General features: G+C 42.5%; 1 long non-coding RNA gene across 1 annotated transcript; it reads left to right on the top strand.

Annotated features, from left to right (window-relative positions):
* Positions 1–1,007: 1,007 nt before the first annotated feature.
* LOC125521442 lies at positions 1,008–2,245 on the top strand. The gene is made up of 2 exons (XR_007289275.1): positions 1,008–1,675; positions 1,816–2,245. It is a non-coding gene; the product is annotated as an uncharacterized LOC125521442 (long non-coding RNA).
* The last annotated feature ends 2,151 nt before the right edge of the window (positions 2,246–4,396 follow it).

Genomic DNA, 4,396 nt, shown 5'->3' with positions numbered 1-4,396 from the left:
TAGCTACTGGTACATACCCTCAGCCCCGAGGGAGAACTACTCCCTCCTCGTTATTGAGAGCACCGGGATGATGAAGATGGCCACCGGAGAGGGATTCCCCCCTCCGGCAGGGTGCCAGAACGGGTCTATGTTGGTTTTCGGTGGCTACGGAGGCTTCTGGCGCCGGAACTCCCGATCTATTGTGCTCCCCGAAGTTTTTAGGGTATATGGGTATATATGGGAGGAAGAAGTACGTCGGTGGACCTCCGGGCTGTCCACGAGGCAGGGGGGGGCGCCCGGGGGTGGGCGCGCCCCCCACCCTCGTGGGCAGCCCGGGACTCTCCTGGTCCATCTCTGATACTCCGTGGGCTGCTTTTGGTCCAAAAATAAGTTCCGTGAAGTTTCAGATCAATTGGACTCCGTTTGATTTTCCTTTTCTGCGATACTCTAAAACGAGGAAAAAACAGAAACTGGCACTGGGCTCTGGGTTAATAGGTTAGTGTCAAAAATAATATAAAAGTGCATAATAAAGCCCATAAACATCCAAAACAGATAATATAATAGAATGGAACAATCAAAAATTATAGATACCTTGGAGACGTATCACATATTATGTACTATGATTCAATTTTTCCTTATTGATTGCATGCATGCATTCTAATTTGAATACTAAATTGTTTTATCTTTCTTCTGGATTAGTTAGATAAAAGTTATGGACAATATCGGCAGAGAAGGAGAAAAGACTATGTTCGACATCATACGCTCCCCGAGCCCAAATGGGAATGAAGAAGATGACGGCTCGCAATATATATGTTGCTTCCATTTCATAACTGTTTTGTTGAATTTGCTTCATGATATATATAGAGAGAAAGTAGCATTATTCTAATCCTGAGATTAGAATAACTATTTGGATCACGTCATAGCCCTATGTATAGGAGCCGCGGAGGTCCTCCGAGATCATGAGAAACGCACCGGACTGTACAATACAAAAACCCACCCCATCCACTGCCCCCATCCCCCCCCCCTCACCTCCCCAAATCCCCTCCCCTGACCTTCCCCGATCGCCGCCGCTGCCTCCCTCCCTGAATCGCGCCGCCGCCGCCATCCTCCCGGGATAGCGTTGCTGTCGCCGCCACCCTCCCTGGTTCGCGCCTCCGCCGCCTCCCTCCCTGGATCACAACGCCGTCGCCCACCACTCCCGCGACACACCTCCGCCGCCACCCACCCTGTCCCCGACGCGCCTGCAGCCTTCCGCGCGGATCCGGTCGGGGCCGGCGAGATCCACGCGGCCGACCACAAGTTCTGCACTATCCCACGACATCCATCCAACGAGATCGACTGATTTCAACAAAATCAGTCCATCGCCACCCGCGCACGGCTTGGATTCTGCACGTCGCCGCCATGAGATGCAGTCTACTAGCTCACCTCTGCCACCATGCCTCCTCACCTCTGCCATCGATGGTCGCCACTGTGCTCAAGGTCTCTTGTACATGCCATGGCCTGGGGCCCCAACCCCTTATGCTACAGGATCCTGGGGTCGCCGCTGGACCCGTCGCCGTCAGCCTCCCCGACCTTCTCTGGTTACTTGGACAGGACTGCCCTTGCCATTGAGCGCGACCAGTGCATGTATTTCGTCCACGACCAAGCCACTGTGTTCATCTTCAGTTCTGCGCCGACCAGTTGCATAATAGTAGCGGTATGTTCATGTTCAGAGCACATGTTCTGTTGAAAAGATTCCCATTTTGCCTAATTATATTGCAATCCTGCAAGTCTATGAGCCATGCTCTGAATTGTGAACATATACTGATAGCACAAGTTACTTGGTGCACTGTCAAGGTTCAGGAAAGGATGCAGGCTTCCACAGGGTGCTTGAAAAATGCCACTTTCCCAATCTCGTCTCTGTCTGAGCACGAAGCCACCGCTGCCCGTCAGTGCTTGGTCAACGACCGACCGAACAACTCTTCCCTCTCCACCACGAGAAGTTCGTCACCTCACGCGCGAGCAGTCCATCTATCGCCTCCCGTGCAAGCACTCCATCACCTCACACAGTGTCCGTTCGACAGAGTTTGTCCTTTTGAAGAAGCAGAAAATGGAGTTTGAAGCGGCCGCGGGCAGGTGGTGGCGTGGTTGTAGAAGAAGCGCTGGTGCGAACTCGTCCATCCGGCGCTAGTATACCAGTATGATTTGGAGGCGAAGAATTTGTTGTGTCTCTTACCATGAATCTCTGTAGCTATGGAAACTTGGCTTCCTGTAAATTTTTAAGATATATCGCTAGCACTTTGTTCCCCAAGTGTGTTTGCATTAATGTGTGAGAGGAAACTATTCTGGGTAAGTATTCGCCTGTGATTTTCCTATGCTTTGCACTGCTACGTACATAGTTTTTTTGGTAAGAGGTGCTTTTCCGGTCACATGGAACATATCCCATTACTTGAAGATGTTTTTTGAGAGTAATTCTTTGTTTTCTCATTAAGAAAGGCACATATGTTCGTTAAATCGATAGGAGGTGCTTTGTACAGATGGTGTTCATGTAGAAAAATCAAACTGACGTTTGAAAAATGTGCAGTAGAAGTTCATGTCAAACTAACGGGGCGATTCAGGGTTTATTCTTGAAAAAGTGGAGAAAATTGTACATGCTCTGTAGGTCAAAAGTTTGGCATTAATTTATGTTTTGCGAAGGTCAAAATGTTGTGTTCGAGAAGGTCAAGTGTGTTATCTTAGCAAATTCAAAATAAAATTTGAACATGCAAGGTAAAACAGGCAAGAGAGCAAAAAGAAAGGGAGAAGTTCAATTTCTAAAGATGACTCAGTACACAATGTGCAGACCAATGTTGAAAGAAAAAAAAAGAAATGAGAAGTTCAATTTCTAAAGATGACGTGGTTCGACGTGCTAAACAATGTTGAAAGAAACAAAAAGAAAAGGAGAAGTTCAATTTCTAAAGATGACGCGGTTTGATGTGCAAACCAATGCAAAAACACACACAAAAATGTTTTTTTGGTGTCTTAAAATATTTTTATTCGTAAAAAAGGATTAAATAGATAAAACCAGGAAGTCCATATTAAAAAGATGGAGAAGTTCGATGATTATAGAAAACTCAGATTTTCCTCGTTATTAAAGAATGGAAACAAGAAGTTCAAAAATTAAATAACAAGAAGTTCAACTTTTAATAAATAGAGCGCTTCAAAATTTTATAAAAAAGATTAAAAAATAAAATCAGGAATTCCATATTAAAAATATGGAGAAGTTCGATGATTATAGAAAACTCAGATTTTCCTCGTTATTAAATAATGGAAACAAGAAGTTCAAAAAGAAAAAACAAGAAATTAATCTTTTAAAAATATAATGCTTCAAAATTTCATAAAAAAGATTAAGAAATAAAATCAGGAAGTCCATATTAAAAAGATGGAGAAGTTCGATGATTATAGAAAACTCAGATTTTCCTCGTTATTAAATAATGAAAGCAAGAAGTTCAAAAATAAAATAATAAGAAGTTCAACAATTAAAAATAGAGCACTTCAAAATTCATAAAAAAAGATTAAGAAAAATCAAAATAAAAATTCATAAAAAAACTTAAATATTTTCACGTAACCGAGAGTGGTCCAGGTTGATAACTGCCAGAAGTTCATGTACTACACGGTGTGCATTTTTTATTGGAAAAAAGAATAAAAAAATCAAAGGCTAAAAGTTTTGTTGTTATAAGTTCAAGCACTTCGTGGGAGAAAGTTAAAAAATATATTGTGAGAGAGATTTGTATAAAAAGAATATCATGTGTAACACTGATGATGGATGAGAAAATTACAAACGAAAATACGTCACAGAAGTTCAATTGAAAATAGCAAGAAGTTCAATTACTATAGTGGATGAATTTCAGATGAAAAACTTTTGAAATTGTCGCGAATATGTAAAAACGATCAACACGGGAAAGGTAAGTGCTTACAGTAGCTTTCCACCGGTATATCACTTTCTCAATTCCGGTGAGTGGATGGAGAGTTACGGGCAGTGAATTGAGACCTACGAGCAAAAAATTCACGTGAAAAACAGAGTGAAGTTCAGGTACACGCGCCGAGAAGTTCAGGTTCTTCACGCGGTGCATTTTCGAAGAATTTGTTTCACGATATAGACAGAACGCACGATCCCGCCGTTTTCAAAATTACTTGAAAACGGCTAGGAATCAGAGAAAACCATCAACAAGAAAAAGTTTCGCATTTTTCGTAGCTTTTCAGCGGTATACTATTTGCCCCATTCTGATAAAGTTTGTAGAAATTACGACAAAAATACGTTTTTCGCCATTTTCGAAACTGACTTAAAACCGTAAAGAATTGGGTGAAACAATACATACCAAAAAGTTTCGCACTTGTTCAAGCTTTCCAACGCCATATCATTTGCTGCATTCGGACGAACGGTTAAAAAATTAGCTCG

This window comes from Triticum urartu, chromosome 7, assembly GCF_003073215.2.
Source record: "Triticum urartu cultivar G1812 chromosome 7, Tu2.1, whole genome shotgun sequence".
Lineage (NCBI taxonomy): Eukaryota > Viridiplantae > Streptophyta > Magnoliopsida > Poales > Poaceae > Triticum > Triticum urartu.
This window is presented reverse-complemented; position numbering and strand designations above follow the sequence as displayed.